The sequence below is a fragment of the Numida meleagris genome, chromosome 2 (assembly GCF_002078875.1).
Source record: "Numida meleagris isolate 19003 breed g44 Domestic line chromosome 2, NumMel1.0, whole genome shotgun sequence".
In the NCBI taxonomy this organism is placed as follows: Eukaryota; Metazoa; Chordata; class Aves; order Galliformes; family Numididae; genus Numida; species Numida meleagris.
Genome location: NC_034410.1, coordinates 63,095,029 through 63,109,773, shown reverse-complemented (window position 1 = coordinate 63,109,773; position 14,745 = coordinate 63,095,029). Strand labels below are relative to the sequence as shown.

The window sequence follows — 14,745 nt, the reverse complement described above, 5'->3', positions numbered from 1 at the left end:
CCGCGTGGTCTATTTGTGTAGACACATATATGTAAATTGCAAACAAAAGCAAATGATTTCTTGACTCCCTTTTTTGTATTCAACTGCAGTATCTGTAGGATTTGGACAACTGACATGATGTTCGCTGGCGTCACGCATGGTGTAGTTTTGAGTGAACTCTCAGCCCTGCTGCTCAGGGAGCTCTCGTGGCTTCCCTGAAACATGCCACTTGCTTTTGGATCAATGAGTGAATAGAAAATACATGATAAAATTACACTTTGCAGACCTACCTGTACAGCGTGGGATTGTGACCGGCACCTGGAGCAGCAGAGGCTTCTTAAACTGTGACAGCATAGGTAAAAACTCTACTCAAGTCTGCTCCATTTTAATGCAGTCCTCAAAATACTGGGCACCGTGCTTCCCTCTATGAAAAGGGAATCCAAAGCTAGTACAAGCCTACGGATTTTTTTTCTTTGTTAATTAGATCAGGAAAAAAAACAGATCTTGTGTGACTAGTTTTTCTTAAAAGCTGATACAGGCAACAACAAATAGGTAAGGTTCCTACATCCTGTTTGAATTAACTGGAGAAGAGGAAAGGAAAAGGGAGAGTGTGTTTTAAAATAAGCTTGGCAGAGAGAAAAAAACTGCTACCCACATGTGGATTTTTTCTGAAAGATAACGTTTTGGTAAAACCCATCAGGTCAGTGATTTCAAAGCAGGCTACCACTGGGTGAATTCTGTTATCTGTGCTGTGGATGGAGATCAGACAAGACCCCACAGTGGCATTTTTGTACTTCAGGCTTATGAAACACACCGTTAGGAGCAACTGTAGGATGGATAGTGCTCTAAAGCCTCCTGACATAATCAGAAAAACTTTTCTAACAAGGAAGCATGGCTGGCACTGTAGAAAATGGGGTTGTACTGTACTGAGCTTCTCTCATGAATGGCTGGAGTGTGTACACAGCCCCAGCAGGTGAGAGATGGCGAGAGGTCTGCAAAGGACCACAGAGGTCAATAGAGAGAGGGTATTACTGGTGCATCTGTCTTACATGCACTCTTCATAAACTAGAAGTATGTTTGGAAGAGAAAAATTGCAACAGCATATATTATTGTGTGATTATGTTCTTTTTAACTGCACAATTTAGCTAAGAGAAATGTGTTCTTGAAAAACATTCCTGTAGCAGCAACTGCAGGAAGCTGTGATGGCTTTCACTGTACAAAGGAAAAAGACATGAAACAAAATTTAGATTAATTGGCTTTCAATTATCCTTTGAAGTGTCTTTAAATCCTTGTTTTAATATCATACTCACATTGAACCTGATTTACATTCACTTGCAAACTTCAAATATAAAGTCCCGGGCAAATTTCAGGGGGAGTTCTAGATGGGAGGTCATATGTCTCTGAATGTATCATTCATTTTCACATTTAATACTTGCTCAGAAATGGAGCCAAAACATTATCTTGAATGCTTGAACAAATTTTGTGGATTAAAAAAATGGTTTTAGACAAATAGATTGTAGAGAATCTGTACTGAGTTAGAGATTATTTGTGGGGAATTGTGACACTGTTAACCCTAGTTTTCTGTGGGGAAACTTACTGGCCATTCACATTATTACGTGTGAGTTTTTTAAATATACATTTTCTTAATTTGAAGCTCAGAATTCAAACCAAGGTCCTTTTATGAAAAGTAATTTTCAGTGGAGGAATAAAATATTTAAGAAAAACCTGAGTGATGACATAAAACAAACGGCTTAGCTGAGGTTGCACAACTAACTCTGGATTCCACAATGCTGTCTGCAGAAAAAACACCAATCACGCTGGTGTTAAGACAACCTATTCTGAATCCAAAACTTTCTGAAGTTTTCATCCTAGTTTTCTCTGTCCATCCTGGACTGAGAGAAGACCTTCAGATATGAGCTGTATTTAAGCGAGCGAATTCAGCGAAGTGAGTTAATCTGAAATGACTCCAGGAGGAATGATAAAAGCAATTGTAACAATCTCAATGTAAAAGAAACCAGAAGGAAGGAAAATAAATAACTTTCTACAGGGAGATCAATAATGAATAGGACTCATGTTTTCTGAAGGCCCCAGGAACCAGCTCATAACTTAACTTGTTAAATACTGCTGGCACTAAAAAGACTGATTTCTTTTTTCTCCAGTAGGACAAAGAGCAGCAGATTTCTGACAATTAAGACCTTTAAAAAAAAGTCAGTTTTGACATCCAAATCAAAGATATGCAGGGAATCTGTTAATTAGTCTGACAGTCTTGTGATGAAACGCTTCAGCTTTAGGTCTTGATGTTAGGAGACATTTCAGCTTCTGTCTTCGGTCAGATGAGGAGGATAGATTTCTGCTTTTCTGGGTCTGATATCTTGAACTTGCAGGAAGTCTGTGTGATTTATTTTTCAGTCTTCTTCTGTTGCCCTGTGCAATGTTCTTCCTTGCAGGCCTGTGGGAAAGAAAGACATCTTTCTTAGAGCCAGGCGCTGTCCTCTATGTGGGAATCGTGGTCAAGTCCTGATCTTTAGAAGACAGTTGCTATATAGCAACAAATATGAGACGTTAGGTAGTGTGTTCTCATTGAAGATAAGGCTTTAAGTCCACTGGATTAATCTGTGATGGTGAACTGTGATGAGGCTGCTAATGTAAAAGAATATAACTGCAGCCATTAGTGTCACTTCAGTCCATTATAGACAAGGTATGGGTAAGAATTTTGTTTCATCTCACTGATGCTGCACATCAGATCTGGAGATAGATGAGCAGAGAAAAAATAAATCATACTTTTTAGTGTACGTGGTCCCTTTTCCCCAAAAGGATTCACCAATAACTCAAGCACAACGTTACCTAAAACCAAGGTGTTTGTTTTGAACAAACTGCCTCTCTCCTGCTCTGCCTTGTGTTTGATGAAACTCTTCTGCCTGTGCCTCCAGGGTGACGTAAGGAGAAACTAACACTGGTGAGAAGCCATGGTGTAATGACTGGGATTGTCTTGAGTCTCCTCAATTTGCAAACCCCTGGAAGGTTATGAAAGAACTTGGCCACATTTGAAGCTCTCTTTTTTGTCTTACTGCTTAATTGTGATATCAAAACCTTTTCTGAGAGAACTTATTTAATGATTAACTATTTAAGAATACCAGGGTTTACTGATGATTGTTAGAAGTGTTTACTAGCCTTAACACTACAAAAGTTTATGGGGAATTGTGTTGCATTCTGATGAGGTGACTAGTAATAGGACAAGAGGGAATGGCCTTAGGTTGAGCCAGGGGAGGTTCAGGTTGGATATTAGGAAAAATTTCTTCTCTGAAAGTGTGGTGAGGCACTGGAACAGGCTGCCCAGGGAGGTGGTAGAGTCACCGTCCCTGGAGGTGTTCAGGAAACACGCAGGTATGGCACCGAGGGACATTGTTTAGTGGACGTGGTTTGTAGGCTGGTGGCTGGACTAGAAGATCTTAGTGGTATTTTCCAGCCTTAATGGTTTTATGATTCTAATGATTGTATAATATTAACAAGATGCTTCATATTTTAATGGACTTTTTCTGTCTGGCAGTTGAGGAGCTGTTATGCTAGTTACTCAATTTTATGAAGTTAAACAATAAACATTAAAGTAAAACCTCAGGAAAACTGCCAGAGTGCAAAATAGATCTGTCCCTTGGCAGATTTCATCTTCTCTCATTTTCAAAATGTTTTTCTTTTCATTTAGTAACATGCATTTTGCTATTTTGAGCAGGAGAAGAGAGACTTTACTTGGAGCCTCAAGGTCCAAAGGCGCAGAAAGGAGTGATGTATTTTCTCCTGGGGGTGACAGGCTTTGTTTTCAATTAAGACAAGCTGTTGCAATCTGAGAGCTATTGCTGCTACTGCACTTGAAATCTTTAAGGCTGAGCCGTAGTGAAGTTGAACTGGGAAGTAAACTTGGAATGGTTAAATTCGAAGTAAATACGTAGCCCAGGTGTCAGCTCATTAATTCCTTTCATTTTCACCTGGCCTATGGGCACATAATTATTTTTCCACATGTTAACTGCTGGAAAACTCTAAGCTGTGTGATTAATGTGAGTCTGTCAAATGTCTAGAAAAGCATAGGTAGTTCTCAGGAAGGAACAAGACCTCCCTTCTCCAAGGTGGAATATAAATCATGTGGATGAGGAGGGAAGGCAGGCTCCACATTGCAGTAAGCATAAAATTTCTAGGTAGGAACCTCTCCTGCTCTGTGTAACTGTTAGCACTCGAGCTAAGAGCTCCAGGCACAAAAGGCTTAGTTTCATGGCACAGATGGCGTTTCATCTGCACAGACAGCTGGGCTGTTTCACCCTTGGACCTGTACTATGGGAGGTCTTCAAAAAGGGTTAAGAGCAAGAGGGTTTGGGCTTAGCTGGTTAGTATGTGCACTCCTCCCAGTTGCTTGTTTGCCAAAGACTCGGTACCAGTGTGTTTCTTTTGGCGTCCTTGCTTTGCTTCCAAAGCATAGAGCAGAGTAGGAGTGCTAGCAGTCAAGTTTTGACCCTTTAAGAATGATATTGCTGTATATGCTTTTTATTTGAAGATGACGTTTTAAAAAAATATCTAAAGAACCTTTGAGAAAAGGATAGTAATCATCCTTGTGGACAGGAGCATTTCTTTTCCCCAGTCAAGTTGTTTTGGGGATGGACCAATGCAGCAAACTGAGTATCTAACCAGCTCTGTAACTGCTGGCTCTGGAGACAGAAGTGTCCTAAGCAGCACAAATTTTCAGATCACAGTGGAGGTGATAGAGGCGATGTCCTGCAAAGGGCCACCAGACTGCCTGCACGAGTGGCTCTGCACAGAGCCAGCCCAGGCCTACGAAGCCTCCCTCACACCCAGGGCTCCCTGCGAGTGGCCAAGCTGGCCTTGCAAGCAGGAAAGTCACATTCAGCTGTTTTGTTTCTGAGCAAATAAGTCTGGCAGGGCCTGAGCTGCTGACGTGAGGCCAGCTCTGATGTCTCGCCACCTGTGGCATGATTAACTTGCAACCCCGTTTCTTCTTGGGATCTCCTAAATACAGCCGTACCATCTGCCCTCTCAGCAATTGGACTCAGCTGGATACTATGTCTGTCTGTATGACCCAGCGCAGGCATTTTCTGCAGTCCTGATTAATTGCTCTCAGGGGTCACAATCTTGTTTCATGCACAAAAGGCCAGTACTAGTCTCTGCCTTTTGTTTCTGACTTATTTTACCTATTTAGAAGTGCTGGGTTTTGCTCCCTGTGGGTGAGGAGAATCCCTCCAGCTCCAGGCCCTCAGGCTGAAGCTTGTTGAGGGCTGTGAAGATGAGGAGAAGGATCCTGACTGAGTGGAAGAGGGAATCCCAGCATCAAAAACTGGTTTACTTTGTCAACAGTGGTACGGACAATTCCACTCATCTACGGTTAGCAGCAGATCTCAGCAAAAACTACAAACTAGCATTTTAAAAGAGTTTGAAGCAGTGATAGGAGAGGCTGCATTAAATACTTAGTGCATTTGCTGCAGGATTTTTCACCCTGAGATAAAAGGAGGTGAAGTATAATGAGTGCTGAGTAAAGCAATCTTAGCTATATCCAAAGCCTTTTGAGGAATAAAAGCAAATTAAAATAATAACAATAAAACCCATATGCCTAAAATAGAAGAGCCAGCATTGACTGTGAACACTTCCCAGTTCTTTGGGCTTGTTCTTGTGCTGTTTTTTTTTTCTTCCTTCCCTCGTTTTCCTTACTCCCTTGCATCAGGCAGGGCTTGATATCATCACCTTGTTGTCATATCTGCTTGGGGAAACAAATTTGTCACAGCAGTTTCCTGTCAATACCCTGTCTTCAGTTAGCAGCATGTGCCTAGCTCAAGCGCTGTGGGACGATGTTGCTTTTGCTGATAAAAACCCACTCTTTTCATTATCTATTGAAGAGTGAACCACACGCTGGCATTACGCAGATTTGGAAACCAAGTGTGCTGTCAGATAAAGAATTTGTAGCAATTGTTTGAAGTCACAGTTTCTGCATATGCATAGATTTTAAAACTAGAGATTTCTTGGGATTTCTGTAAAGCAGAAAATCATTCACATTCAAAATAAATTCTCTGTTGTTCTGTAGTTTTCAACCCTATTATTTATTGGTTGGTTTTATGTAAAATATACATTTTACATATAATTTATGTACATTGGACTAATATCCCCAATGCAGTGTTTTACCTGTACACAGGAGAGGCCCCAAAGATAGTTAACAGCTTCTTTACTTTCCTCTCAACCTGTTGCATCATTCTCATAAGGATTTTATGTTGCTTGATGTACTACTGATGGTGCCAGACAGGGTAATGGTGTGAGGAGACCGATTGTATGTTTGGTGACCAAGAAGGTTAGCACGAAGGTCTGCAATTCCTAAGTAGGAATTTAAGATAGAACTGAATCATCACTAGGTCAGATGATAGCACTATTTAGGTGATGTATCCTAAGAGAAACAGGTACTTTAAAAAGTGTAAATTACAAGAACTAAGCAAATGAGCTTGTTTGTCTGATTAGTTCAGGAAAATCATTGCATAGCTATAGTGTGAAAAAGGTGAACGTAACCTTGGAAATAGCTTCACTAAGCATTGTGTCAGAGGTTACAAATGACAGCTTTGCTTTTACCAGGATATGGATTACAATGATTCATTAAATCCTAGAGCAAATACTACATGTGAGAGTATGGAGGCCAAAGATGATAATATGCATTTGTCTACGTATACAGATCTACATAAATCTTTCTGGTCATTTTATGTTTGCCCAGTTTAAATCGGAATTAATGTGATACAAATACTGTATGTATTGAACCATTTGGCTCAGTTTTGTGCCATGTGGAAAATTCTTGAAATAAAATGATGACTTCCAATTTGGCTGGAAATTCAGATCTTGTAATACAAACTATCAAGAATAATTTTTCCATTTGTATTTTTTTGAAAAAGAAATGTCATTTTAGACCAATAAAGAGATGAACAGAGGATAAACGGTGTCTGTGAATGCGTCTTCTCAATGAATAGCCTCAAAGATTTGTTAGACTGTATTGAAACTGATGGTTGGTACTAGCTATGAAGGAGGCTGTGTGTCACAGTAGAGACTAGTAGTAGGTCATAGTAATGTGGGAATTTGAAGGACCTTCAGCCTATGTCAGGAAAGACAATACAAGAGGCAGTCAAAATGACATGCTTGACATGGTCAATACCAGTTCTCCAATCCTCAGAAGCTACCTCCAGGAGTCAGCTTTGATGCAATTCATTGATTGTGTTATGCTGGAAGGGACCAACAAGAATGGTCAAGTCCAACTCCTAGCTCCACACAAGACCACTCAAAATTCAAACCTTATGACTGAGTGTGTTGTCCAGATGCTCCTGCTGGGCTGAACGATTGTGAATGACTACAGTGTATCAGTACATGAATGAGGCAAAAAATCGAAGAATCATAGAAAGCCTTAGGTTGAAAGGGATCTTAAAGATCACTTAGTTTTAATCTCCCTGCCATGGGCAAGGTTGTCCTAACCCTAAATCAGGCTGCCCTGGGCCTCATCCAACCTGGCCTTGAATGCCTCCACAACTTCTCTGGGCAATCTGTTCCAGTGCCTCACCACCCTCTGTGTAAAGAATTTCTTCCTAACATCTTGCCTTCTTTTAGTCTAAAGACATTCCCCCTTGTCCTATCACTGTTAGACCTTGTAAAAAGTCACTCCCCCACCTGCTTACAATCTCCCTTCAAGCACTAGAAGGCTGCAGTGAGGTCTCCCTGGAGCCTTCTCTTTTCCAAGTCGAATACGCCCAGCTTCCTCAATCTTTCTTCTCATGAGAGGTACTCTATCCTTCTGATCATCTTTGTAGACTTCTTCTGGACCTGTTCCAGCAGCTCCACACCCTTCCTGTGCTGGGGGCCTAGATCTGGATGCAGTACTGGCCCCACTGTCAATCTCCTGACAGAGCCATCTTTTCCTATTGCTAGAGTATGATCAAAGCTTTTAAAAGTGACTTTTGTATATTTGACATGACCCCTTTCCTCACTCTGCATTATGGTGGTGGCATCTGAGCAGGTATGTTTGCTAAAAGTTTTAACCTACTGCAAGAGTTAGGATGAAGGAAAAGATCTCTTTGCTGTCAACCATAATGAAATTGAGTGTACAGCTCTTTCAAGTAGACAGTCAGATAGCAATTGCACTGCTGTCATTCCAAGGCATCCCAGCTCAAGCTGTTCCCTTTCATTTCAGAATACATGTGGTTGCACAAGCAATAGCCTGAATAAACGCAGTCTAGGAACACCCTAGCAATGACCTGGCTGACATGAGACTATCTTTAGCATCTAACACTCACTATCTTTCAATTTATGCCATTCTTTGTGTGTCTAACACTTATGAATCCATTTGTAAAATTTGTATTATCATTACCCATGCTTCTGAGTAATTATACATTGCACAGCAATGACTGAAGAGCAGCCAAGAGTAAGGTCCATTTATGACAGAAGTTATAGTAAAAATAAAGTGTGCCTGAAAGACCTTTCTAAAGACCTAACATGTGAAAAGAAGATAGACACTAAAATGTCTTGAAGTGCTCTGAGGAGGAGGGAAGTTGAGGTGAAGAGAGCAAAGAGAGTGAAGGAGCGCAGGAGCCAACAAGTTCAAAGTGAAATGGCCCAACCACAGCTGTAGAAAAATTTCTGAATTCCCTAAGAGCCTTTGTTTAATATATTGTGCAGTTGTTTCTTCTGGATTGACTCATTGACAGTCTGTCCAGAAATACCGTGTTGGTCTCACTTTTGTGCAAAGTTACTGTTTTAAAAGTGGCCAATTTTATACTTTCTCTTACAGAGCAGAATGCGCTCCCTCAACCACTTTTGCTTGTCTTTCCTCTGGCCTGGGTTGGTATTTGTGAGCTGATATGCCTCACCAGTGGATTGACCTTGACTTGATGATCCAGTGAATTTAGTTTTGATGTGGCAAGGGCTGTAGTGGTGGCACAGCTGTGGGAGGACAAGCTGGAGTCTGTTTCTTTGTACACGGTCAGTAGTACCATCTTCTGATGGCAGGGTTGTTGGGAAAGATGTGTGAAAAGACAACACAGATGTTAGAGGCTCAAGGAGAAGTCTGGCATTTAGCAAAATGTCTTTCCTTGAAAACTGACAAATTAATCAGTGTTGGAATCAAAACTGGAATCCTGCAGTGTCACTTTAGAGTTGGTGGTAGGAGCAGAGCAGCACTTTAACACTTTGCCTGAAGGGAGTGAAAGAAAAAAAAAAAAGACATTGCAAATTAAAAGAAGAAACGTTCATCCCGTAATTGCTTGACACAATGTTCTGGTCTACAATAAACTGTCTATTACGATTTTCAGGATTTAGAAATGAGCTTGCTAAGTTCAGTTTTAGGGTTGTATGTGAAGTGACCTGGTGTTCAAGATTGCCAAGTGCCTAAAGTTGTACAGATCAAGTTGAGTTGAGAATATAATCTGAAAACAAAGTAGCAAGGCAAATAGGAGTTTCATACTTTTTGATTAGCAAGTAGGGATGTACAAGAAGAAGAAAGCAGTCCCTTCTCTTTCAAAGTTCACTCCGAGATTCTAGAGCTGCTTTTAAAATAAAACAAAAAATCAAATAGTTTTATCACTTTTTAAATTGAGAGCTTTGATTTTGAAGCCTTTAAGATGTGGCCAGAAGGACCCACGATGCCATTTGAAGCATTGAGGTAATTCCAAATTTTAATGTTAACCTGTCCATCTTAATGTGATACTACTGACCTGTCTCACATTGTGAGGAATAATAACTTAGTTTGCATTGCACTTTGAACATGTAAAATATGTCTCGTGTCAGGTAATGTCTGCATCAAAAGATTCAAAAATTGCTAAGCACTGTTTAGAGTTTGTTTTCTTTTTAATTCATCTGGCAGCAGCTTTCCAGTTTACCACTGTGCTATAATAAGTTTATTTTAGGACTAGGAGAAGAGCAGGCTGCTTTGAGATGTTTTCTCTCAAGCCATTTTTTTCTTGCTATAGCTTTAAGTGATAAATTGATTTTGAACGTGATAAAAATGACTGCAGCCTTTGAGTAGAAGTATGAAATGCTGTTCTTAATTCCATAAGCTCCTTGAGAAAAAACTTACTGTAACAGGTAAAATTAAAAACTTTTTGAGACCTGAACTGTCTTTTCCTAGCATTTTGAGGAGCAGTCATGCTTCTGAAACAGTCATCTGGGTACTGTTTTTGGCTTCCAGGGACAGAGAAAAATAAAAGAAAGTAAATAAACAAGGCTGCTAAGTGTTATGGAAGACTGTAGACGAACAAAAGGATGTCCTAGGGGTTAGCTTGTGCAAAACTCTGTTGTGCTCTGAAAAAGCAAGGAATGTAAATTCCAGAGTTTGCTGACAGGCAAGTGGACTGGCCTTACGCATGAAGACTAGTTCCTTTAGGAAAGCCTGGTCCACTGATGTGAGCCAGTTTCTTTCACATATAAAACTAAAACATGGCAGACAAGCAAAATGTCTTCTTAAACCTTTTTCACAGTAGCATATAGTTGAATACCATCTCTAAACACAGAGACTGCCTTTGCTTCTTTATTAAGATGATTGATCCAAGGTCGGTGGATAAGATTTTTTCATCAATCCTTTGTGTGAGTGATGGTCTGGTCTCCAGGTCTGAGCACAACAAACAGTTTCTTTCCAGATCAAAGCAATTCCAGCAAATGAAGTATTTTGAGGCACACTCTTTGTCATGGGGGTAACTGATCCAATCTGTTCTTTTTCCATCACTTTGTGAGTCCCAAACATTTATAATTGTTCACTTTGAGCTCTGATTAAGCTGATTCTCTTTTGTAGTGAACTTTTCTGAAAGTAAGGGGCACATACTGCCCATATTCCACTGTGTCAGTAACACAACTTTTCAGTTCTGATTTTTTCATATTTGAGGATATTTGAAAAGGTTTATTATTCAAACCTTTTATTTCCAGAACCAATAAATAAATAGATAAATAGATAAATAAACAAAATGACCTGAGAGCAGAAAAGGTTTACTACTCTAACATCTTTCCAGAACTATCTATGACCTCTCAACTTACAAACCTGACTGGTGCTGCTGTCCCCAGTGTCTGCAGTGGGTCCCATGCTGGGGTGCCAGTCCATCACCTGCATGTGCCCTGTGAGAGCTGCAGGTGCAATTGGTGCAATACAGGGCTGCCCAGGACTACCAGGCAGGTGACGTCAGCACGGCTGCTGCCAGCATGGCTGTTGCAACGGATGAGGTAAGGAGAGCCCAAAGAGCCTGCTGCTCTGTACTTGTGGGTGCTGGGGAAGCTCCTGCTGTGGTGGTCCAGTTGTACCATGTGAGGTGGAGGAGCAGAAGTGGCAGCTGAGGTCTAGCTGCTGCTTGGTGGCAGCAGGGAGGGGGCCAGAGGCTGGCACGTTGCTCTCTCTGCTGATGCAGCAGGGTCTGACAGGGTTAGAGCAGCACCTGCTTGGGTGGTAGCTTTCTTAGAGTGCTTGAGTGGTGGAGGCCCCAAGGGTGCCACTGTCTTTCTGCCTTCTTCCTTCTGCACTGCCAGCAGGCTCCTGTCTTGCCCAGCAGCCTCTCCCTGCATGGGCTGGGCACCTGGTCTGATACTCTGGTTGTTCTTGTTCAGGTCTCCTTGCAGGGCAGGGGCAGCCACCTCTTGCCTCTTTAGGGCAACTCTTCACTTGCTGTGGTAAGCATCATCTCTCTTGAAGCATGGGTGTTAGAAGAGTAAATAAAAAGCAGAAAAGAGAAGAGTCAGTTTCTATCTATCTGGGATTGAAAGACAGCAAGATACTGAAAGTAATACTTTTAATAGCTAAAAACAAAAATGAGTATTAAAAGGGTCTGTCGGTTAGATTAATCTTACAGCTCAGGCTGACCAAAACAAGATATGTTACAAATGTCTTGAAATAAATAGAGTTATCATATCCTGATTTATTTGTCTTTCCATTCCATGGATTCAAACTCAGATATAAACCAAACCTATTTTATCCATATTTCTACTACTCAGCAACACTACCTCTAAAATACCTGGAAACAGACAAGAGAAAGAAATGAACATCAGAACATTTACTGCCATTCTCATCTCCTCTGTTACCAAGGCTTATTTTATTGGAACCTCCATCCCTCTTACCAGAACACTGTAAGTTGGTTTATGTGTGGAGCAACTGATATACCTAACCATGGGCAGCAACTGAGAAAGGTCTTCTGCATTCATGGTGTATTTTGGTGAATCCATACAGATTACTTGATGAAAGAAACTTCATATTTTCAGTCCGAAAAGCTCTCAAAGGTCCTTTCCTTCCAAGTACTTCAACCTTAAACATTTCTTCATCTATTCCAACACAGTTTCCACCGTGGTCCCACCAAGTCATCTTAAATTGGTCGCTTTCAACCAGTAGCTAGAATTTCTGTGGAAATCTGAGAGCTGAGGAGGTACTGGCTTTGCTCTCCTCAGATGAAAAACGAGGTAAGCATTTGGTTTCCTCTTCATCAAAAAGTCAGTGAATCCTTTTCTTCTTTTATCCATCCTAGAGCAGCATCACAAACTGTTCCTCAATCCTGTTCTGGAGGATCAGGAGAAGTGGAACCTGAAAACTCAACCAGCTGCTCTGGATCAGATACAGATGATGTTTCTGATTCAAGCGGTTCACTTTCAGTTTCTCCTGCCTCAGTTTGATGGTTGTTTTCACGTAGAGGCATTTCTGCGATGAGCCAGTCTTTGCCCTGCCAGTCAGCAAGTGAAATCCAATGGAACTGCTGGGGGTTCCACTTGGAGATGCTTAGGTGTCACCGTGTGGTGACACTATGTGGTGTCCAAGGAAGGCCTAGCTGTCTGGATAAGCCAGAGTAAATGTTGCTGACCAGCACTTGTTGCTGGTCCTGCACAGGGTGTTTTAACTTGAGTCAAAAAGCAAACAAAACTGTGTATAAAGGGGATCACTCCTCGCCTAGACCTTGCTTTCCCTTCTCTGTGTGGTCCCCTGAATAGCTCCCTTCTGGCCTCCTTGGTGTCTCTCTGATTGTCCAGACTGGGGGTGGGGAGGGAAGGGCAGAGGGAACTGGGAAGAGAAATCAGTTTCTCAAGCAATGTTAACAAAAGAAAATAGCAATCATTTCCCAGTTTGTTGCCATTTCTTGCAAATGCTGTGTGATTTCAGTAGCGTGGCTTCTGCAAGGGAGTAGCTGTGTACCCAGATGGTGCTCTGCAATGTCAGTAGTCTTCCAAATGCTACTCTGTAGGTCCAACTAGAAAATGATGCTAAGCCCATTTTCCTGATGTCAAAAACAGGAAACGTGCAACTCCTCTTTGGTTCCTATGCTTTTATTCAATATTTTAGAAATTTAAAGAGCAGACAAAATCAGTGATGTTCTTTAGGCCTTTTAAATCACACTCCTCTCTACAGGATCAAGTGCTTAATCTGTAAAGGAAAGGCTTGATCTGGAGATGGTGTCTGAATGCAGGACTTGAATGTATGGTAAGTCTGAGGACTCCACTAAATTGGAGGTGCTGTTGACTCCCTTGAGGGTAGAGAGGCCTTGCGAAGAGATATTGACCAATGGGAGGGCTAGGCAATCACCAACCATGTGAAGCTGTATGAGAGCAAGTGCTAGATTCTGCACCTGGGAAGGGACAACTCTGGTTATACGTATGGACTGGGGGATGAGAGGCTTCAGAGCAGCCCAATAAAGGAGTTTGGGCTTCTGGTTGTCAGCAAGTTGTATGTGAGCCAGCCCTGGCAGCCCAGAGGGCCAACTGTGCCCTGGGGTACTTCAGGCCCAGCGCTGCCACCAGGTGAGGGGAGGGGTTGTCCCATCGTGCTATGCACTGTGCAGCTGCACCTCCAGCACTGGGGGCAGGTTTGGGTGCCACTATGTAAAAAGATCATAGAACAATTAGAGAGCATCCAAAGAAGTGCTACAAAGATAGAGAAGACAAGGTGTATGAGGAGTGGCTGAGGCCCCTGGATTTGTTCATCCCAGAGCAGAAGAGGCTGAGGGGAGGCCTCATGGCAGATGCAGCTCTTCACAAGGGGAGCGGAGAGGCAGAGCTGAGCTCTGCTCTCTGGTGACAGAGGCAGAACCTGAGGGAACGGCATGGGGCTGCGTCGGGAGAGGGTCAAGTTGGGGATTAGGGAAAGGTTCTGGACCAGAGTGTGGTCGGGGCCTGGAACAGGCTGCCCAGGGCAGTAGTCACGGTCCTGAGCTGCCACAGTTCAAGAAGCATTGGGGCAAAGCTTTCAGACATATGATTTGGAGTTTTGGTGGTTCTGTGCAGAGCCAGGAGTTAGACTTGATGGTCCTTGTGGGTTCCTTCCAACTTGGGGTATTCTGTGGTTCTGTCATTCTAACTCATATCGTATACCATGATTTCAGGCTATCCCTTGGCTTCTATTATAGATTTTAATGCGTTCAAAAAATTACAGTGGCTGTTGTCTGCCCTGGGATAATGTGTAGTTGGCTGGATGTATGCATTAAGTGTGTCAGCACTTGTAGCATTCCACTGTATTTCTACAACAGCATTCAATTTTTTGTCTCCATTTAAGACCATTCCAGACAGTTTTCATGGCCAAAGACATGATCTTTGTTAAATAGATACAGAAAAGGGTATTCTGCTATTGTCAGCAGTCAGATTTAAAGAGAGAAAAGATTGTGTGAAAGTAAACTTAGGCTTTACAGTGGTATTTTATCTCTGTTGCATGTGCAAATACTCCAATACTCTGTCCACAGGTTCTATCAGCTATCCAGTAGATCTCCTCCTCTACCTAAAGTAGGGATCTTTCAAATGAAGAAA

General features: G+C 41.9%; 1 protein-coding gene across 8 annotated transcripts in view; it reads left to right on the top strand.

Annotated features, from left to right (window-relative positions):
* Nucleotides 1–14,745, top strand: part of FARS2 (phenylalanyl-tRNA synthetase 2, mitochondrial) — a 288,269-nt gene that overhangs the window by 194,581 nt on the left and 78,943 nt on the right. The gene's annotated exons all lie outside the window — the stretch shown is intronic.